Source organism: Ambystoma mexicanum, chromosome 11, assembly GCF_040938575.1.
Source record: "Ambystoma mexicanum isolate Mex_15411 chromosome 11, UKY_AmexF1_1, whole genome shotgun sequence".
Lineage (NCBI taxonomy): Eukaryota > Metazoa > Chordata > Amphibia > Caudata > Ambystomatidae > Ambystoma > Ambystoma mexicanum.
This window is the reverse complement of record NC_090934.1, coordinates 873882180-873905699: the sequence shown is the minus strand read 5'-3', so window position 1 is coordinate 873905699 and position 23520 is coordinate 873882180. Positions and strand designations below refer to the sequence as shown.

The following is a 23520-nucleotide window of genomic DNA, read 5'->3' as shown; positions in this document are numbered from 1 at the left end:
CTCTCCTCACACTCCGGACCTTGCCAAGAAGGCCCACTACCAACTGCAGTCCTCAGAGGGATTCTTCCTTTTCTCACTTCCCCCAGAACATCTGTCCCCAGAGCCCCAGTTCTCTCTAGGCTGCTAGGCTGGACTATCGCAACAGCCTCTTTCTCAATCTGCCTTCCTCTACTCTCCGCCCTCTGCAACTAATCCAGAACAGCATTGCAAGACTTATCCTTGGTCTCGAGCACAGGGACCGTATTTCTCCAGCCCTGAAATCTCTCCGTCTCCCAGTGGCTGCAAGGATCAAGTTCAAGACCCCCTGCATCGTCCACAAGGCATTCTGGGGCCGGGACAGCACTACATTCAACTCTCTCCTTTCTTCTCAAGCACTTTGCTCAGCTTCCTCCAACCCTTGAGCGTCAGATGCTTCTCCAGGCAGGGAGTGGGGGCTAGATCTCTCTCCTCTGCAGGTGCCTCTCTATGGAATGGCGTCCCTGCCCCTCTCAAATATGAGCTGAAAGCAGCTCAATACCTTCCTTTTTATTATACCTGTATGTCGTTTCTGAATGTTTTGGAACTTGTCCCAAGTTCATGCGCCCAGTTACCCCAGGGCTAGGTGCGCTTTACAAATAAATAAAACCAACAGAACTTTTCTCCTCTGGGTTCTCTCTCTCCCTCCCCTGCTGACCTGTCTACAGTGCCAACTGGTTGGTTGCCTACCCTCGGAGTCTCACTGGGTACCAGGCTCTTCCATGATCAGTCTCCCCTGCACTGCCTCCGGGCCTACCGCGCACTTAGGGGCTGCAACATTAACCTCTACAGACTTCTTCCTCCTTGCACTTACCCAGAGCCGCGCTGCTCTGGCTGCCCTTTGAGCAATGCTGTCCTGATTGCACTTCCCCCTTCGCTTTCCCTGGCACTTCTCCCTCCCCCTGCACTTTTGCGTTGTCGCACTTGCACGATCTGAATGACACAAGGCGAAATAATATTGCCTGTCTTGTCTTCCCTCTCTTGTCTGTGTGCGCTTAGAAACACTTGTCTACATGTGTGTTATTAACATAATCCAATGTTTCATGTTGTTTCATGCTGTCTTCCAAGAAGAATCAATTGTCATAAAGAGGCAAGTTTGAAGAAGGAAGACTTTTGGGAAAGAATTCTTATGAGCTTGCCCGCTTTCCTGATCTATAGCAGATTTAGCTTTTGTAAAATCAATGTTGTATTATTAATTCAATAATACACAAGCCTCTCCTTCCCCTGCTATTGTAATGTACTATGAATTAGGATCTAAATTGTTACTAATTGTTTTTTAACCTTTGTTTTGTAAATTGTATTTTATTGTCTGTTCTATGTTTGTATAATTGTGAAAGGTTTTTATAATAAACAAAAGCACAATACAAAATAAAAGAACGGCATGCATACCCCTTTGTAGCCCCTGTTTTCCTGACCGTGTCAGGTCAAGGGTGTATCATTTCCCCTCACCCCAGACCAGAGACCCACCCCACCTGGATAGGGAGGTGCACTACAGCTGCAAAATAAAATCGATGTTAGACAGGAGATGGACTGCACCCTAGGTACCTGTGGTGCATCTTCAATAGAGAGACACACACACCCACACACACCCCCCCCCTTTATAAAAAAACACTTGCACCATGTAATTATATGATGTAGTTTATTTATATAGCGCATATACACAATGTGTTTCAAGGCAAGGGAGGGAACAAGGTAAGATGCAATGACGTTCTTACAGGCCATGAACAATAAGGATGCGAAATTAACTATCTTACTCGGCCTGACGACATTTCAGATAGCGCAAGAGTTAACACATAGGTAAGGAAGGTAGGGGGTGAGTGTGAAAGAAATGGAGACAGACAGGCGACTACCATACTGGGCCTGGTGACATTTCTGGTAGAGCCGGAGAAAAACACTGGTGCAGAAAGGGAGGGGAGGAACAAAACAAGCGACTAATGTACTAGGCCTGAAGACATTTCAGATAGTGCTGGAGGGAGTGGGGGGGAATAAATAAGGGGAGGAGGGAGGATACAGCCGAGGTTGCTTTCATACTAGGTCCAGGGACAATTCTGATAAGTAAGGGGAGGAGAAGAGAACAGAGAGTAAGGAGTCAAAAAGAGTGTAGAAGCAAGAGGGAAGAGCAAATACAATTGCAGACGTCAGTAGTAACGCATAATGCTGCAAGCTAGGATGCAAGTTGAAGATGGGAACAGCATGATTCAGGGCCACCATGAGTACAAGATACAAAGGAAGTTCAGCATGAGAGTTGAGAAAGGGTGATGCACCGTGAATCAATGAAGTCCATAAAAGTCAAATACAGCATTGGTCACAAGACTGTGATGGTGAAACCAGAATGTATCGGAACAGCCTCCTGCAGAAGTAGCCTGGAGGGGAGGGGGGGGGAAGATCTAATATTTCTATTATTCTTAGTACTATCCTTCTAAACACCCCCCACCCCGGCGTTCTTCTCAATAGGGATCTGCCCCATCAGCCAACCCTTCCTTAGCAGGTGTCACAGGGAGACCCATAGGGTGATACTGACGGAACAGACCCCTGCCCTATCCCTGGTACCACCCATCGAGGGGGAGGCCTGAAGTTGGCCTCTGTGGCTGTTCCCACCCCCTAGGTGGCCTCAGGCAGGCCGCCACTTCCATCACTTACCTCATGCCAGCTATTTAGCTCCTGCTTGTTGCCATGGTGAGCTTGGCACCAATAGTTACTAGGATCTCATTTCGGCTCCCCAGACCAACTGGTGCAGAACAAACTTTAGATGAGTTTAACTCTGTGCCCGTCTGGATATTATATAAATAAACATTAGGACACACCTTTACAACAATTAAATCATTGGCGGTCCTAAACAAGGATATTTTTGCATGTTGTGAACGTTAGATTTGCAGAATGCTACGTACTAACTCCTTGTCTACCTGTGGTAGCTCATGGTCACTTGTTCACGTTGAACACCTAGGAGCTGCTTTTAGCTTGTGCTAATCCAATTTTGATTTCGATCGCTGCAATACGTTAAATAATATAGGGGTGACTTCTGCAGTTAGCCACTCCTTTTCAGTACTGTCCTGGGCTGTCTGTGTTGGGTGTCAGGTCTGCCTATTGATGATATTTGGGGCATTTTCCCCTCAGTTATTTTCTGGGTGGCCCTGTCCACCACGTGGGGCCACCGGACTACACTGTGCACTTCCCGAGCCCTGAAGGAGTCTCTGGGCAGCCTCCTGCCCATGGTCAACACTGCACCCTGCTGGTTACTTCAGGGTTGGCCCCATAGCCTGGTGGCCACCCCCCAAGCCCCCTGATGCTAATCACCACTCCGCACCACAAACTGGGTTTTTTGGGTCTCCCTTGCCCTGGGTGAGCTGCTTGACATCACTATCGCAACCTGCAACCATTCTTCATCTTTAGGCTGTCCCGTGGCCTGGGAAGCCACCACCGTGCTCCAGGCAGTTCTCCTGTTGCTATGGCGATGCCACCTTTCTTCACCACCCCACCCATGGCACACTCGCGGGCTCACCCCCTCTGTATTGCGCCATAAGGATGCAGGGGGTGGACTGTGAGTCACTGTCTTCCTCCTGGCCGTGATGGTGTCCGGGACTTCGCATGACCTGGGCTGCTCCGACAGCCATGGCCTTCACTTCCCCTGGGCCACTCGGGCAGGTGGGGTGGACTTTCTCCGCCTCTCACTTCACCTCTGCGACCCAGGCTGGGCAAATCCTGCTTCGCCCTGGGCATCACTGCGCATGCTGGCAGGAACCTGTGTACCAATGCGCCCTTCCAGTATGGCCGGTGGACCGGCAGCCACCATGGCCCTATGGATTCCCAGGGTGCTCCAGGCACACAGCCCGGGCCGGCCCACGGTTCCAACGCTGAGCCGCCATTCACGCCTGGCGCAACTTTTTCTTCAGACCCTAGTGGGCCCCTCGAGGCCATTGACCCCCTCCCCCCATAACCCCCACCATCAGGGAGTTTTGTTTTTCTTGTTCTTTAACTTTTTTCCTTCTCTTCTTATCCTTTCTCTATTGTTTTTGAAAAATCTCAAACTGTTTTTTTTCTTCTCTAGAATTCTCCCTTGCCCAATCCACTCTAGGGCAGAGGAACACTTGCATTTTCTTTATTTTTTTCTTTTCTTCCATCATTCAATACCTATAATGGGCTGGATGGATTAGTCCAATACAATACACCTACGCTACATGAAATAAAATATAGTTTCCCTTGGGGGACATGCATGTAGCCTTATCTGGCTGGTCTATATCTATCTGCACTGGGTGCACACAGTGCTGGTAGTAGAATACAGTGATGCCACCTAGAATGTTATGGGACCTGAGGGTTCCTAAAGCTACAGTTGAGAGACAGGATGGGAGAACCTTACTGAAAGGATGTCATCTATTTAGCTCCCTGCCTTTCTAACCAACTAGCCCTGTAACTACAAATAAACATACTCCCTTTTATACACTCAGTGCCTTACCTGATTCCTGATGTCTTCTCACCATCCTCCAACACTACACATGTCTTCATACCCAGAGTGCCTCCTTTCAAACAAAGTCTCAAGTTCTGTGCAATTCATTAGTGGTGGGTTGTGTGGCTAATCAGAAGGACGCAGACAATCTGAGGACATGTTTCACATGGTTTTATTAAAGGAAATGTATAAGGCTTAACTTTCCCTACCTATGTTACTGACTAAGATGCTTGTCAGTCATTCGTGAATGTCACCTAACTGACCCTACCACTATGATAACCAACTTGGGTCAGGAGAATGACTCCCTTCTCCTGAGGATACTTCTGGCACCAGTTTTAGGATTCCTTATTAATATATAATCTTCAAATAGTCTCTCGTTCTTTCTTGTTTCAGTCTCTGTAACTCTTCAAGTGGGCTATTGGCAATTTTTTCTCTCCTCCTTGCAAATGGACTTAGTGGAGCTTTTATAAGACCTGTATTCCTGGTTACTAGATTCCAAGTATTCTTGAAAAATATAATTTTTGTGGCAGTTCTTCTCTCTGGTACAATTATGGTTCACCTTGTTCTGGTCTATTTGATTTTGTATAATCCTCAGTGTTTCAATTGCTCTCAGCTGCTGCTCATAATGTTCTTGTTCTCTTTATTTATTTATTTATTTGTTTATTTATTTATTTATATTTATATAGCGCGCAAGCAGCCCAGGGGCGTTGAGACGCTGTTACTTGCAATAACTTGGTTACAGGGTACAGGCATGATAAACACATTATGAATACTACAAAACTTCATACTGTTGTTACAGATATAGCATTTGGTCATATATTACAAATAATATGATAGGTATTCGTGCTGGTGTGTCGGGCCTTATGTGAATAGGATAGTTTTCAGAGTTTTGCGGAAGGTGGTGAGGGAGGCCTCACCTCTGATGGTGGGAGGTAGGGCGTTCCAGTGAGTGGGTGCGAGATGAGGGAAGCTGGATCCACCCGCTCTGACTCTTTTTAATAGTGGCTTATGTTATCCTCTTCTCGTAAAGAATGCCGGGGTACTTTACCCGTTTCCCAGGCTTTTGTTATGCACTTTTATTACTTTTACGTCCAACCTTTCCTCATGAATTATACTGGAATGGGTTTCTTGCATGGTATGATTACCTCTGGGTCCCCCGTTATTTGTGCTCTCCCCGTTACCTTCTACCGTGAAGGAGAACGTCTTTGGGATTCTGGTTTCTCTAGGAGCCTCCCTCTTGCTCCATACTACCATCGGCTTGCTTTCACTGTTGTTTCCTTACTTGTCTTTGTGAGATCCCAGTATTCTGCTGAGTTACTTTGTGCTTGCAGTGGTATTTGCCAAAGTTCGTGGGTCGGCTGTCCATCATGTATACTTCATGGCCACGCCACCACCTCCCTTGAGGCTCCTGCTTGTTCAGCTTCTCATGGTGCGAACTTGAAACTAGTGGGCTTCACGACTCAGGCCTCCGCCACCTCCTCCAGGTGTTATGCAGCTCAGGCCATCCCTTGCTTGCATATGTGCTCCTCTCTCTCTGTTGCTCGTCGGGTACTCGCTATTCAAAGTACTCATCCCAGTGGATTGGATACTTCCATTCAAAAGGACTTGTTCTCTTTCTGGGTGATAATGATATCTATTACTTTTTAACAGCAAGACTGTGATGAAGAAAAACGTATCTGGTGTTTTAGAGCATCCCATGTAGGCCACATTGTGCGCACAGCCTTAGGGAGTTCCTCACAGGAACATGAGTCTTTGTCCCCTAAGGGGGAGTTTCTCCTGTTGAGGTCCTGTTTGCTTCGACCCCTAGGGAAGGTGTTGCGAGCAAGCTCACCTACCTAGCCTCACAGGAGGAGGGCGCTTCCTTGGGGAGAAGGGCCGATTTCCCTCGCTTCATCACAGTTGGTAGTCTTATATTTTTATAGAACCTTGATTGGATATTTCCTTCATTTTGGCATCACTGTATAGTTGTTTGAATGCTTCTTAGCTGGTTCACATCTCACTTGAAGAGTGTACGCTGCTCGGCCAATGCTACCTTGAAGAGGCGAAGGAGGTGTACCTTGGTTGTGTCCGTTTCACACTTGATTCGGATCACTGCTGGTTAGTAGTAGTGTGGGGCCGAGTAAGAATTTTTAAACCACCACTTCTCCCCCTACGTGTTGGTTTTGTACACTCTTCCCAGGGACTCTGCACAATCCCAATGCGATTATTACAGGGGTTGTAGGGAGAGCCAGGTACCTGGCTCAAGGCAATAAAGTTTTATTTTTTAAAATGTATGTGCTGCTTCATGCAGAATTCTACATTTTAAGATCTGTCACAATTGCAATTACCATATTTAAAGTTACTCCATTCATCATCTTTGATGGAAGAAGGACTGATTCCATCCTTCCCGGATACATTTGTGCATAGTGCAGGCTAGCCCTATGTCGTAGGCGAGTACTGAACTTGTGGTGTGTTGCATGACAGGATTGCCTTAAGGTGGCAGGTTCTAGTACGTCTCTGGGTCCAGTCTGTAGAAGCTTTTAGGAAATGCTTGCAATGTGTGCCATCGGAACCTTCTGGGATTCACAGGAGAGTAGATTGGTTGGTATGCAATAGACAAGGTCTGTAGTCGGGCATCGCTTGGTGCACTAGTATTTCCTGAGCTGAAGGAGTCTCTAGGTTCCTGATGCGATCTGTGCAGTAGTTTTGATTGGGCCAATGTGGTACCAATTGTCCTCAAGGCTTATGTGAGCAATTTGGCCAGTTAATGGGTTATTGCTACAGGGGGCGGGGGAATTCAGACTGTGAGGCATCTTCTTTTCCTTGGCTGCTCTTTGCCTCAGAGTGAAGGGGAGGGAGGCTGATCTGGGACTTGTGGTAGTCGACAATTGGGGCTGGAGGCCTCAGTTCCCAGCAGTATTTACTTATTCATGGAAGGAGAGCAAAGAATGTAAGTGGTTCTCCATATAAAGCTGGTTCCAACTGCTCTGTTATTATTTTTCGGAAGGCAATGATTGGGTATGCCGTGAATGTCTCCTTAAGCTTTCAGACAAACTAAATTACAAACACCATCCAGTGATATCAAGGTACCACTTGAAGTCGAACCTAAAAAGGAAATAAATCCTAGGAACGGATACAAGTCTTTGTTTTTTAAAGAACAAACAAAAGTCAGTTTGAAAGGGCTGGAGATACAAATAACCTTAAGCAATAAGATACTGTATGAATTTGGGTATTGGGATTTATGGTGCACGCCACATAGACAGTCTCCATGCTCTCTGGCAGACCTGAATGTGAGGTTGGTGGGTTAGGTTAGTAGGGAGAGCGGGAAATTGCAAGATAGCTTTTCTGTTCTACTGATGCTTCCAGACCAGAAGTACCTTGAGCTGTAAATGCAGTTCTTTTTCTGTGTTGCGAGCATGTATGCATGCAGGAATTGCATCTAGAGAATAGCCGGTCTACCCGTGGTGCTAGGATTCATTGGCCTGGATTGTGACACTAAGTTCATTGTAGCGGTATAGCATTGTGCTGTTTGATGTGTGAGATGGGTTATTTAATTTCCATGTGCAAATTGCTTAGTTGGTTGAAAGGGTTAGTGCAGGGAGGTTGGAGGTGGACCCGGTTGCAACTTGGAGCTTACATCCAGTTTGGTCATTACTGCGTCTCAGTGGGGGTGCCCCTGAGGTTAAGGAACTTGTGAGGAGATGTCCTGAGGCACTCTGGAGTAGGCTGGTATCTCTGGCAGTGGACCGTGTATAGCAACTGGTTATTTGAACACAGGAATTCGTTGTATGGTATAGGGTGCATGCAGCAGTGGCTACTAAGTCGACTGTGTGAGAATAGTTTCTGAGGAACATTCTAGCATGCTTTGAGGTTAAAATGCAATAACTAGGAGGCAGATGCATCAATTGCACGAGGCATTATAGAGCAAAAACACAGTAGGGCATTGGGACACCAGGGACCAAAATCTGAGGAGCCAAATTACAGGGGCACACATCAGAGAAAATCCCAGAAGGCAGAAACACAGTGGGGCACCAGGGAGCAGTATGAAATGGTGAGCGTGCGGCACGGACAATCTAGCCACATGTAGCCAGGCATAACATGACCTAGCAAGGCTTAACATTATAAGTCATAGCAAAGCATGAACAGGCCTAATTAAGGAAAGCAGCCTGGTCTCCTCCCGTAGTCTGGAGGCTTCACCCATTACCAGAGTGCTATGTATTATGTGAGCCATGAGCCAACACCTTCATTAGTGTGTTGGTTTGCAGGTTGAGAACCGTCTCAAACCTCACTCTAGTTTGCTCAGTGGGCTCTGCTGGGATTCTTGTCTGTCTGGCATAGCTCATCACGGGACAGATGGCGTTTGTCAGCTGATTGGGCCAGATAGTGTTGGTAGGCTGGGCCCAGTAGAGTACACGTGCACTATATACATTTCAGCATGGAGCATTTGAAAGTGGCATCTGTTTAGCAAAGAGCACACAGAGAGCCAGAAAAGGGAAGAGAAACCCAGCGGTCTGCTGGCGGTTAAAAAACCCAGACACTGGCAGAGGCCAGACAAAGGAGAGCGAGAACAGAGCCTGCTGGGGGCTAGATCCCAGGGAGTTGGACTCGGGGAGGGAGTGAGAGAGAAAATAACACCCCATCCAAACGGAGAGCCTGCGCTGACTATAGCCCAGATACTGGTGCAAAACAGACCAAGGCATGTGAAGGATGGGTGAAGTTGAGCAGAATGTTTATTGGGCAGGGGTAAACCTTTCAAGTTGCAAGCTACTAACAAGCCAATAAGAAACTTGCCTGCCTCAATTCTACACATGCACACACCACGCCATTTCATAATTCAAGGGTCAGTTATACCAGCTAGAAGCGTGTGTGCACAATTTGTGCCCTTGGTTAGGGATTCCTCCACTGACCAGGGATCCATAATTTAGGTTTGTTTACGTCCTTTGCTCTTAGTTGTCCACCCTGACTGCTTTCATGATCACTTTGTTTCGTAAGTAGACTATCCCAAAGTCAAGGAAACCTAAGGGGGAGGGGGATGAGGGAAGTGAGGGAAGTTGCTGTTTAGTTGAGCTCATCCCAAGCCCTGAGTTGGCAATTCTGACACTTTTGAGAATAACTATTCCCATTTGGTGAAAACCCTAGGCACCCCAGTTTAGATGGTGAACTCTTGGGTTCTCTGTTGGTCACTGTGAAAAACCAGAGGGTGTTTCACAACGTAGTCCCTGGGGATCCCGTACTCAGGGGGTCACGGAAAGGCCATCTCTTTTGGATCCCGACGCTGGGGGTGGACACGCAAGGGAGGATCACCTGGGTAGGGGGGTCCTCGAGGAGTGGGGGAGAAGCACCCAATGGTGTGAGACATGGTATTCCCCCCTTTTCGCCACCCATCTAAACCAGATCCCTGCATATTTTATGGGAAACTACAACTCCCATAATTGCTCCCCACTTTACTTTGACAAATGTACTGCACCAAGGAAGATGAGGAATGAGGCTAGAAGGGTTACCTCCCCTGACGTGCATGGGTCCTGTCCCTCTAATGAGGCCAGGCAGAGTCACGCACATAGCCCTAACAATGTACACCCCCTGTGAAAATAAAAGGTGGTGTGCACAGGCAAACTTTGAGCGAGGCTGGGTACGGGAAAGAACAGCTCTTCGAGGCTGATGCGAACCAGGCTGTGGAAGGTGGAAAGCTAGCAGACTGATCGATAGTTGAGAGGATCAAGAGAAAGCCAGGCAAGATTTCCATGCTTTAGGGGAGGCCGTGAGCGTTCGAAAAGGAAAGCCAAGCGAGTGAAGGAAAGAAACCTTTAAGTTGCGATATATCGGCCCGGAACCCTCCTGGGTGAACGATAGAGTTCGGGAGGAGCAGAAGAGGTGTCGGTAACGGCCTTGAACTCCAAGAAAGAGATTAAAGAAATCCGATTAACCTAGCCGGTGAGTTATCGAGGGGAACAAAAGTCTGGTTGATGTTAAAGGAAAAGCGACTGCAATTTGAAGTTGAAGGTTGCGTGTGTGCCAATAAAACAGGGATGAAACAAATCATTGTTGTAAGACGATGATACAAAGTAGCAGAATGGTTCTGCGAGAAGAAGTCACACATTCGAAAGTTTCCGTGAAATGTTCAGATGTTTTGAAAGATATTACAAGTGGAGATCAAAGTAAACCGTGAGACTGAAAGAAAGTTGAATAAGAGAAAAGTGACATTTTTGAAATATGCCAAGAAGGCAAAAGTGAACTACAAGAACTTTTGGGAAAAGATCAAGCAGGCAATTGAAAGAAAATAAGAACTACAAGTACCAAGTGTCATTGGTGCTACATAAAAAGATTGTGAATTGAAAGTGGGTTGAAAGAAACGTCGAAGTGGTCAGGCAGATGTCTATGTAAATTCCTTGCAGTTTTGAAAGCCTTCGACAGTGGTAAGATATTAGGTAAAACATGGGGAAGGGAACCCACACAAAGGAAAGACTGGCTTGAGCTTGGCAGAGGGAAGCCTGTGACGAACTATAAGTAATTGTGTGGTGAATTGAAACAAGACCGGTTCGAGCCCGGCAGAGGGAAGCCTGTGCAGAATTTGAAAGTATATGAACTGAGTATTGATGACAAGGCGGACGAAGCCTAAGGAAGTGATTGAACTATCAGACGTTAAGTGCCTGAGATTGAAATGTTGAATTATACCAGTAAGCCAAAGTGTGCAAGACTGACAGAACTGTGCCATCCACATATCCTATGTTTTTTTGAGAGACACTCTAGATCCTGTGGGATTGTCCCTGGGGAAGGGAGTTAGTGCTAAAGCCATTCTGACATTTCCTTTTGAGACACTATTTCCATTTTGTATTCCCTTAACACATTTGTTCTAAGACTGAGGGCAAGGTTTGTTTATTTAGTATAGGCCTTTTTAGTTTGACCAGACTGACTTGGACGTATTTGGTTTTGTTTAATGGTCGAGATTACTCCAATTTTAGAGTTGGGGCCAGTTAGGAATTCTACCATCCCAATTAAAAGTGTAAATAAAGGTTTTCAAAATTTGAATCCATTGTGTCTGCCTGCTGCTCGATACCATGCCTTTTTCACAGTCACTTACTTACATGTAAAACACCATTTCAAGCTGGTATGAGGCATATATGAGAGATGTTGGCTCTGCAGCATACTTCAGAGCATTTTTACATCCATGTTACCATGATATTTTACTTATGCATGCAAGCTGCGTCAACAGATGGACACGATTTCAGTGTCGCAAGTTAGAAATTATTCTTTTGTAACATTTTATCTTTGTAAAAATGTTGCATCTGTTATCCTGGTATGAACAAACAGTCACTCGCCCCTTCTATATGAACACATCACCCAATTTCTATGTCACCAATACATTTCCCCTCTCCATTGGCTAGTGCAAATCATGAGGCCTAGTTTAATGTCAGGTCACTTGCAAAGGTATCGCTGCCAGTATCTTTTTCCAGACCAAGCTGTGGCAATACACCTTTTTTTAGTTGTTGGGGTGGAAAAATGTAGTTGTAGAATATTTGTTAATAAGAAATGGCGCAGGAAACTATTTCCCCTTTTGTGATGCATGATTTGCTTTTCTTTAGATATCCAATTTTTATTTATAAAATGTTCCTAACCTGATATTGAGGGCTGCACAATGGAATTATAAACACAAAATTTGAACATAGCAACAACCATAACACATTGTTTATAAATGGTCGTATACAGCAACAAATAAAACCAGAAAAGAGGTAGTTCTAAAACAAAACCTGCAGGTTGGGACCCTTATGGATAAGCAAGGGAAAACCAATGAGTTTTAACAGCTTTAAAAAAACATGAAAGTTGGGAGAATTCAAAGAAAGGGGTGCAGGGCATTCCGTGTATTGACTGGATAGAATAGTGGGCATCTTTTATGTAGGAAAAGGTTGGTATTAAAATGTATGTATTATGAGTGGACCTTGATCTGCTTCAGATGTGGAGTTTAGCGGCCAAATATGCGGGCTATCCCATTACCGCCATCTTGTAGGTTATGCAGCAGATCTTGAGAAGTGCTTGTAAGTAAATTGGGAGCCAGTGAAAACAAATTTGAAATTGGGGTGATCTGCTCCAATTTTCGAGAGTCGGAAATTAGACCAGCCGCCTAATGTTTTACTGCCGTAAGAGGAATACAGTATGAAGCTGGCCTCCCCGTGCAGATGGCCTTGCCACCGTCCAGGCGAGATAATAGATAAGTCTGAACAACAATATGAAAATCGGAGGGAGGCACCAAAGATCTGATCTTAATGGTAAAGAATGGTCGGCACCACATGCCGTGGGTAATAAGCAGCGCTCAGATGCCTGAGGGTTTGTAGCGCTATATAAATGTAAATTATTATTATTATTAATCAACTGAACAAAAGCAGAATGACAAAAGTGGGAGATATGAGTCTTAACTTTAAGATTTGAATTGAGAGTAAAACAAAGAGACTACACAGGACAGCAGGGGTGATCTAAGCAGAGAGAGTGGTGAGAGCCACTCTTTGGAAAGGGCTGTTGAGGACACCAGGGACCAGAAGACACTCTTTCTTGGAGGCGTTCATTTTTAAGGATGATATACAGTCTCCGATTTGAAATTAAGATCCCATGAGCGGTTGCTAAAACCAGCTCCTGGGTGTTGAGCATCAGCTAGTAGGCATTAGCAACCTCTGGCGAACTGGGAGCAAGTACACAGTGGACTGCAAATCTAACTTCTACAGGAGAGCCAGACTTTGAACTTTTGCCTGATCATTTTTCTAAATGTGTACTAGATGTGTCCTAATTTGTCTTTATTGGTGTTCTCAAATACTCCAATTTATGTCAGATATGTAGGTTTGTAAGGCAGCAGTTATCTTGGGGAGCCAAAAGTAGCTCAAGGTAGTTAAGCTAAATAGTCCCAGCTCTCCTCAATTTCAAACCTTGCAGTTCCTCATGCAAATGACCCCAGCAGGGAGAGCACCTTAAGTTAGATCTGGGTGTCATTGGCATACTGGTGCACCTCTAGGCCTATGCAGCACACCAGACTTCCCAGAGGTTCCATGTTAAGTGTTAAACAGAAAGTTACAGGATCAGCTGGCGGAGAACTATGCATCTTGTAGGTAGGGAGCCTAATTTGGCCAAGCCCACCCACACAAAACACCTCCTTTCTGCAAAATCGGTAGCAGGCCCAGCCACACCCATGTGAGAGGATCAGATGGTAAGCAACTTTTGTCATGGTTTAACATGTTGAATGCTGTCTGAGTTTAGGAGCATGAATAGACCTGCCCCTCCAGTATGCGCAAAGCATCATCTACCACCTGTCGGGCAGCAGTCTTGTTGGTATGCCAGGGCCAGAATCCATACTGATAGTTCTGCTAGAACTCTTGATACCATACTCTTAGTTTGAGCCTCAGACTAGCAAAATTCACACTCTGGCAGATAATGTTCCTGGAACACAGTCCACCCCCTTGAGATATGTTTAGAATTATCAGCCCAAGTTAACTTGAAAAGGTAGTTGTACTGCCATTAGAAGCTATTGAAACATTAAAGTGGTGCTCTTTAAAGAGCCCTAATATAATTGAATGGGGGCTGTCTATGTGAGATGTGTTAAGCCAGGCTTGACTGTTAGGATAATGTGACACATTGGGACCAGTCTGCTTTCTTAGTGAAACCTGCAAAGAAGAGCCTGTCTGAGTCTTGTTTTCCATACTCAACGAGGTTCATCTGTGTGCTTTGTGCGACATTGGGACTGACCCATGAGTGCACCTTCGGCCAAAATCAGTTGATTAAGAATTCTCTGTAGTGCACTTTGAAGTGGCTATGTCTAAAGCACTCGGCCAGCGGTCAACCACTGATCCTTACATGATCTCCTGCTATCAGGCAGGTTTTGAGACATGCAGCTAGGCGGATGGTGGGTGGGAGAGCTGGGCAGCCTGCATGGATGCGTGATTTGTCCTGGGGTGAGAGGACTTGAAGCGTTTTTATAGTGAACTGCAACGTGAACGCCTTTGTATATATTGTGATGGTCCTCAAAATCCTGCCTTACTGCATGAATTCAGATCCTATATTTTGTTTGAATAAACTATATGAATTTAAACTTAGATTGTATAGCTTAACCATTTGCTTTGGCCCCTTTGCCTGCTTTCCATGGGGGTTGCTGTCTTCATTACACTCACTTTAAATTTTTTTATTTTAATTTTTTATACAAAATATAGTTGCCTTGGTTGCTGCCGTTAATGAAGTTAAATGTGGTGGTGCAAGGAGCTCATAGGTCCATTATGAAATGTGTACACCTCATATCAGTTCTTTTGACATTTAATTTGAATTTGAAAATTTACATAATTAGCATTTAAAATGTTCATTTTTAACATCCCTAGCCTGAAGTCCCTTGTATAGATTTTGATACATTCAAGACATACTTGCTGTGACCTAAAGGCTTTTGTGATCTCTGATAAGTAAATTCAGTGCTTTATTTTTCAGGGTGAAAGAGGTCCGATCTTTGCAGACCCTGAAAAGGGACCATTGGTTCAAGCTCAAAATAAAGTAAGTGATCCCTCTTCAGTCTTCTCCTTCCCATGTTCCGTAGTTCTTTTTTTATTTACCTTTTTTCTATCCCTGCTCAAGAGTTCTATGATATTGCTTTTATCTTGCTGCTGGAATCTAAATAAATGGTTTACCAGATAAAAATGGCCGCTAGGCATGCGGTGTCCCCAGCGAGCAGACGCTGTTTCCTTCTGGGGCACAGGGAGCTCAGCTAGAGTGTGTGAGCATGTGTGTGTGTGTGTGTGTGTGTGTATATATATATATATATATATATATATATATATATTTCCGAGGCTTGTGGAATCTGCTTAGATCACATGCTGTGCATAGGCCGACATCTAGTGGAAGCTGCAGAGTATTACAGTTTGTTTTTCGAAACTCGAAAATTGGGCGTCGACACAGGGCGTGCCAGTAATACTATCCCTAGTGTGACGTCCACTGTACCCATGATCCCTCGCGCGTCTAGGACCCTCAGATTGTTTTTTTCCGCCATGCTGGTCGGAAGCACTGAGCGGAGTTCCCTGACTTAGTCAGACTTAGTCAGATTTTGCCAATATTGTTATATATTTCCCCGTTTATTCCACCTCTACGTCGAGTCTCCGAACATCGACACTCGACGCCGGATCGGAGAAAATTCAACCGTCCTCTGGACTCGGCCCTGCAAGTAGGGAGAGTGGGGGGTGGCACATATCCTACACTCTGTTTAATATAGGTGCATTACTTATATTCCTACACTCCCAGCCTGCTGCCATAGGGTGCGTATGGAGGGTACCCCCTTTCAATTTTGCCCCAAGTGCAACCGCAAGTATCCTTGGGTTGACAGACACGCCACGTGTAACCTCTGCTTGCCGAGGGACCACCCTGAGGCGAATTGCAGAGCGTTCAGTCGGTTTAAACCGAAGACCCTTAAGGACCGTTCGACAAAGCGTTGGGCCCACCACGCCAGGCGACAAGAGGCCATGGCTGCGGAGGGTGCCTTAAGCGATGGCAGCGACGCCGTACTTTCGGACGGCGAGGGCAATGTGGCGTCGATGGACAGCCAAGCGCAAGTCCCCGACCTCGGAAGGTTATCCGGCAGGGCAGCTATGGGGAAGACCCCCGGCGACACGAGCGCTACCCACACCACTTCCAATAAACAGAAGTCCAACCGAGACTCGACGCGCACGTCGAGTTCTCGGCAAGAGGCACGTAGAGAACGGTCCACCGAGTCGGTGTCCTCTGGGCGTTCGCGTTCGAGATCGCCTCATGACACCAAGCAACCCTCCACTGTTGCTAAAAGTGCCTCGCTCGCCTTAGTGACTGAGGTTCGGTCGTCAGAGGACGACGCCGACCTCTACCCCCAAGCCGCACTCCAGGAGTCGGCGCCTGCAGGCAGCGGCAAGGCTGCTACCGAAACCCTTGCACTCTCCAGAGACGGGGACTCTACCCCCGAATTTCGACGCCAGGCATCGAAAAGCTCTGATAGGGCCCAAAAGTCGGGGAAGCACTCTTCCACCCACGGGGAGGGGGGAAAACAACTAAGTAAGCAGTCCCAGCCTACTTCCACTCCTAAACTACATTCTACTCCACCTAAACAGACGGACAAGTCTCAGACCCCTGTCCTTAAGGCCCCTGTTCAGGCCAGTAGGTCTAGCCAGGACAAATCTCAATCTGTTGTCCCTAAGACCCCTGTTCAAACCAGTAGGTCTAGTCAGGATAAAACAGGGAAAGCACTCCAGGAAAGAGTTATTCCCAGTTCAAAGGAATGGTCCAGTGAGGACATAGACAGAGTAATGTCAAGCATGTCATCATTGGCAGATTTCTATGCCAAGAACCCGGAACACTTTCTCTCTTATACACCAGAAGGGTCAACTCCCTCAGGCTCGAAGGATCCAATACCCCCAAGTAGGAAGTCCCGGGGTGAAGCACCAACTCTATCTTCAAACCCCTTCTATATACAGCCCTATTCTCAATACCAGGAAGATCCATCCTTTGTTGAGGATCCAGACGTGGGCATGTTCGAAGAACAAACTGGGACAGGCTATTACGGGGATGATGAGGACCAAGAGGAGGAGTAGGAGGAGTAGGAGGAGGAGTAGGAGGAGTAGGAGGAGTAGGAGGAGTAGGAGGAGTAGGAGGAGGAGGAGGAGTAGGAGGAGGAGGAGGAGGAGGAGGAGGAGGAGGAGTAGGAGGAGGAGGAGGAGGAGGAGGAGGAGGAGGAGGAGGAGGAGGAGGAGTAGGAGGAGGAGGAGGAAGAGGAGGAAGAGGACGACCCAGATACATACAGGGTAGATTCCCCAGTAGAGAAAGAGCCCGCGGTTACCGACTCCCCCGGTCGACAACCAACCTCTCCTGAATGAGGTCCTGTCCAGAGCGGCACAGCACTTCCACGTTGACACCCAAGGTGCTCAGGAAGAGAGGGACTTTGCAGAGGAACTGGTGGGAGAAAGGAGACCTGTTGCTCAGGCCATCCCTATCCTTAAGTCAATACAAAGGAAGATAGACCCTCCCCTTGTTAACCCCAATCTCACTAGGGCAGTAAACCCCAGAATTGAAAAGCTTTTCAGGGCAGCCCAATCTGACCCACTATACATAAGGGGACATCTCAAACCGGACTCCCTGGTTGTTACAAACACCCGTAAGAGGGCGGGAACACCCATGTCATAGTCCGAAGCTCCCCCCGACAAGGAGAGCAAGAAGATTTATGGCTAGGGCAGGAAAGTAGCCTCCACTTCCGCCTACCAGGCAAGGATTGCAAACCCCACCACCCTGCTGGCTAGTTACAACAGCCATCAATGGGAAGAAGTCGCGGCTCTCATAGACTCCGCCCCAGAACCCTTAAAAAGCCAATTGGTGCGAGTTTCGGCCGAGGGGAGAGCCGTATCAGGTTGCATTTTAAAATCAACCTTTGATGCCGCGGATAACGCCGGCAGATTAATTGCTGAAAGCACGGTCATCAAGAGGCATGCTTGGCTACGGCAGTCTGGTTTCAAGGCCGAGACCCAAGCATCATTGATAGATAAGCTGGTGGAGCCGGATCTATTGTTTGGAAAGGCGGTCGAGGACGCGCTGAAGAATGCCAAGGACGAGTACGAGACACTCAAGTCCCTAGGGCAACTAACCAACAAACCCCCTAACCAGAGAGGGAATGGCAATTTTCGTCGGCCTCGCGGACAAAACTCCCAAAGAGGCTCTAACTATTCCCAAGGCCAGGGTACTACATGGAACACTAACCAGTAGTCTACCCAGAGTTATGGCAGGGGTAACAAAAGAGGTCGTGGTAGGGGTAGAGGCAGTCCCAATAAAGGAGGGGGCACGCCTCCACCAAAACAGTGACACTCCGTTCAGGGTCCCTTCTCACGCATCCCCAGTAGGGGGACGCATTTCCATCTTCACCCAAGCTTGGGAAGGGATCACATCAGACAGATGGGTGCTGTCCACAGTGTCTGCAGGATACTGCATAGAACTCCTAGAGCGTCCCCGAAACCACCCTCCACGACAAAGAATACACTCCTTAGACCACCAGAAAATCCTACTTGAAGAGATCGAAATTCTTCTCGCAAAGGACGCGATAGAACTCGTCCCGGGACACCAGGTAAACAAGGGTATTTATTCAACTTACTTCCTTGTGCCAAAAAAAGATTTGACAATGCGCCCAGTATTGGACTTATGGCCTGCAAAAAAGTATGTCAAGCCCCAAAAATTTCGCATGACTACTCTCCAAGAGGTAATTCCCCTCCTAAAAAAGGGGGATTACGTGGCAACATTGGATATGAAAGATGCCTATTTACATATTTCCATGTTCCCAGCGCACAGAAAATATCTGCGCTTCAAGGTGGACAGTCAGCACTACCAGTTCAAGGTACTGCCCTTCGGGATAGCCTCGGCTCCAAGGGTATTCACCAAGGTACTGGCGGTGGCGGCGGCACACCTACGCAGGCAGGCAATCCCAGCGTACCCTTATCTGGACGACTGGCTCATCACGGGGGAGACCCCAGTAATTTGCAGGACAAACATTCAAAGAACTATCGACCTCCTCTTCGAATTGGGCTTCTCCATAAACGAGAAAAAATCAAGTCTGGTGCCCAGCACCTCCAAGCAGTTCTTAGGAGCTGTTCTAAATACTCAAGAGGGGTTGACTTTTCCTTCAGAGGAAAGAATTCGGAATATACTACTGCAAATTCCGCAATATCAAACCGGTCGCCAGATAACAGTACGCAAAGCAATGCGTTTGCTGGGCATGATGGCGTCATGTATTTACCTGGTCCCCCACGCGCGCCTGCGCATGCGTCCCATGCAAGAATAGTTGGCGAAACTGTGGTCTCAGGCAAGTGGTCAGTGGGACGATCTAGTCGTCGTTTCGCCAACACTTGTACAAAGCCTCCACTGGTGGACAAGAGACAATCTATCCAAGGGGGAACCCTTTTACGATCCCGAGATACAGGCGGTAGTCACGACGGACGCATGCCTGACAGGATGGGGAGCTCACCATCTCCACCACACAGCTCAGGGTCTCTGGTCTCACACAGTGGCCAAGAATCACATCAACCTGTTAGAGCTTCTGCCAGTTTTCAGAGCACTTCAAGCGTTCGAGCCCCACCTATTGAACCTGTCGGTGCAGATCTGGACGGACAGCACGACAGCCATGTTCTACCTGAACAAGCAAGGAGGGACTTGTTCGCCAAATCTGTCCAGACTTGCCCAGAAAATTTGGATATGGGCACTGAGACGGAACATCTTTCTGTCATCTCAACATGTTCCAGGGGAATCTCAAATCTCTAGCGGACGCTTTGAGCAGAGATCCCCTTCCGGAGGAACACGAATGGTGTCTACACAGAGATATCGTAGAAGATCTCTTCTCTCAGTGGGGTTTCCCCACTATAGACCTATTCGCCACAAGCAAAAACAGACAGTGCCCAGGATTTGCATCCAGGTTTCCCCAACCAGACTCCCTGGGGAACGCCCTGTGGATGAACTGGTCAGGGATGTTTGCGTACGTTTTTCCACCAACTCCTCATCAGGAAGGTGGTGAACAAGAAGAACAGAGAGTCGATGACGCTCATACTAGTTGCTCCTATGTGGGCGAGACAACCGTGGTTTCCACACCTACGCAGACTCTCGGTGTGCGATCCCATCAAACTCCCGGGCTGGTACAACCTTTTGTCCCAGCACCAAGGTCAGAAGGTGCATCCTCAACCCAACTCCATGAACCTAGCAGCATGGCTCCTGAGGTCATAGAGTTTGGACATCTCAATTTACCACAGAGGTGTATGGACATCCTAAAAGAGTCTAGGAAACCGAACACGAGGTATTGCTACTTCGACAAATGGAAGAGATTCGTTATCTGGTGCCAGTATAAACAAATCAACCCAGTTGATTGTACTCCTTCCACAATCGTGACATACATGCTCCACTTGCTGGACGCAGGGTTGGTTTTCAACTCACTAAAGGTACACCTGGCAGCAGTGTCAGCGTACACCACCTCACATAGCAAGGTGACGTGGTGGAAGGTACCCGTGGTTAAAGCCTTCATGGAGGAAGTAAAGAGACTTCACCCTCCTATATCTAACCCACCACCAGTATGGGACCTGAACGTGGTGCTATCTAAACTCATGGGCCCCCCATTCGAGTCCATGCATAAGACAAGTCTCAAACACCTGACCTATAAGAATGCCTTCTTAGTAGCCATTACATCCATAAGAAGGGTCAGTGGAATTCGGGCTCTGTCATTGCAGGATCCTTTCTTTACTATTCATAAGGATAAGCTGGTTTTACGGACACACCCTAGGTTCTCACCTAAGTTTATTTCTAAATTCCATGTAAACCAGTCCATCAAGCTTCCGGCTTTCTTCCAAAACCCACAAAGCTCGGCTGAGGTTAAACTGCACACCCTAGATGTGCGTAGGGCGGTCCTTTACTATGTAAACAAGACCAGAACGCTTAGGAAAACAAGACCAACTGTTTTTCTCCATAGCCACAGGCAAAGAGGGAGATCGCGTCTCTAAGGGTGCCATCTCCAAGTGGATTGTCAACTGTATCCAGTTGTGTTACTCTCTTTCTGACAAAACTTTGCCTTTTACGCCCAGAGCCCACTCGACAAGAGGCATTGGGGCCACTCTGGCTTTCATTGCAAATGTTCCCCTTGACTTCATTTGCAAAGCAGCTACTTGGAGCTCTATTCACACTTTTACTCCGCACTACTGCATTGACACCCATTCCAAGACAGATACTCAAGTGGGACAAGCGGTTCTAAGACATTTATTTGCTCATGACCCTTCTCAAATCCCACCTCCTTCTAACACTGCTTGCTAATCTATGCACAGCATGTGATCTAAGCAGATTCCACAAGCCCCAGAAGGGATAACATTACTCACCGTAATCGTATTTCTGATGCTTGTATCTGCTTAGATTCACATGCGACCCACTCTTCCTCCCCTCTGAGAGAAGGCGCATGGATGCTTGAAGTCTTATCTTATCTATCTTCTTGGATCATCTGTGCTCCCGCTACTCCTCATGGTACCTCATATCAGAAAAAATAAATCCTCTCCCTATCGGTGCAAGTCAAGAAGGAAGCCATCACAATGGATGCAGAGCTTACCCTGGGCTCAGAAATCAGGGCAGTAGCCAGACAAGCTCTCGGGCATTTCTGGTATTTCCACCGAAATGTACAGCCAGTATTGAATGCTTCATCACCTTGGATTCATAGAACACATTTCTACAGCCGTTCTTTCTCTACTTTGGCTTCCAGTAGCAAGTAGAATTACAGTCCAACACCTCAGTATTAAGTTCGGAGCTGTTCACGGGCCAGGACCACAAGAAACTGAGCACACAATCCCACCCATGCTCTTAAGTAATCCACAGCTGACATTGCTAGTTCTGCACTACTCAAAAAAGAAACTGGGAAGCTCTCGGTTTTCCCATTCTAGCTTCCAAACTATGCAGTCGATCTCCCAATTGACATCAGATCTACCACAACGTATTTAGGAATTTTTTTAAACTTTGAAAACGCAGCTCTTTACCTATGAGTGACACACATTTCTTTTCAAACGGGTCGGAGTCTTATGAAGCAATCCACATCATCAAAACACCCCTTCAGTGAGTATTAATAACCTTCACATACCATCAAATTTAATTCCCTTGACCGTTACCCCAGAAATTGCACCTTCTCCTCCACTAAATGTTAAACTGTGTATTATGCTTTGTACCAAAACCATAACTGTATATTCTCCAGCATTGGATCTTTCATAGATTCACATGCTGTGAATATTTCCCCGTCGTCCGGCTGGGAAACCTCAGTAACTTGAACTTAGCGTTTTCCTATGGAAAACTTTGACACTTCAGTGTTTGGTGATTTAGGCACCACCAATAGGACGTCTGGTATAAATAGCCCTGCCTCAGCAGTTTCACTTCAGATTTCAACCGCCTCCAAACTGTTGGGATCACCTTGTGTTTCTTCATGTTTTTGCACGTGCGCTTGGTTCGTGGGCTAGGATGTCATCGGTAGCCCAGAAGAAGTCTCTTTTTCGGCCATGTGCTACTTGCGCAATGAAAAGGGTGTACGAAGGCGATGGTCATATGGACTTTTTTACTGTCTCTACGCCCCCCTCACTCGGTGGATGCCTGCGAGATATGTCGCGGTTTCGCAGAAGCCCTTGAAGGACCGTAATCGACGGCTCATATGTTGGCTTAATGAGGTCAAGTCCCCGGCTTCGGAGGTCGGTTCGGACCGAGGGAGACAGTCTTCGGGGAGAGCAGAGAAATCCGCACAGCATCGCCGAGCGGCTTCGGCGGAACCCCCTGCGAAGAAGAATCGGCCAGCGTTGCCTGCGTCAGAGGTGGGGAAAGGCGGCAAGTCTTTGTCTAGGCCTCATCATTCAAAGACGTGTGGCTCCTCGTTCAACCATGGTCGGCCGGACAAGTCCAAGGGGTCTGGTGGTAGGCCCGAGAAGTCTTCGGTGTTGGAGAAAGACCTGGCGAAACCAGAGTCTTTGTCGAAGCACTCGTCGTCCAGGGACCATCACAAGTCTTCGTCCAGCCGGGAGTCTTCAAAGCACTGGTCCGGTTCTTCCCAAAAATCTGGGTCTCTGGTGAAGTTGAAGCCAGGGGACGTGGTTCAGACGACGAGCTCGTCAACGGTTGTTCCGTCGTCTACGGTAGTGCTGCAATCTATGGTGCCGTCATCAACGGTGGTGTCGTCCACGACTCTGACGACCGTGGTCCGCTGCTGTTGTCGCAGATGGAATCGGAAGGGTTGTCGTCGACGGGTGGGGCGTGGCAGTCCGCCGCCTTCGAGTCCATTCTTCCTAAGGACATTTTGCAGCAAGATCCAGCTATGTTTTCTTTTTCTTCGGGAATGGAGGAGGAACAGGAGCCGGTGTTTGACCCATTGGCTCTGGGTCTGCAGAGTGTGAGGCCTTTGAAGTTGAGGGGGGTGGGGGTTGGGCCGCCCCTTTACCTGTTGGTTAACCCACAATCTTTGCTGTCATTGCAAGTGCTATCTATATCTACGCTTTAGTCTTTATTGGGGCAACTGGATGCGAGGTTGCCGTCTCCTGCCAGTCCGGCGGTGACTAGGAAGTCTCCTCCGGCACGGT

The 23520-nt window shown here is 47.3% G+C and overlaps 1 protein-coding gene across 2 annotated transcripts in view; it reads left to right on the top strand.

Moving 5' to 3' along the window:
* TSSC4 (tumor suppressing subtransferable candidate 4) overlaps nucleotides 1-23520 on the top strand; it is a 69193-nt gene that overhangs the window by 12467 nt on the left and 33206 nt on the right. For both annotated transcript variants that reach the window (XM_069623933.1, XM_069623934.1), the window contains exon 2: nucleotides 14885-14947. The gene's annotated coding sequence lies outside the window, so the exon portion shown is untranslated. The remainder of the gene's footprint in view (nucleotides 1-14884; nucleotides 14948-23520) is intronic.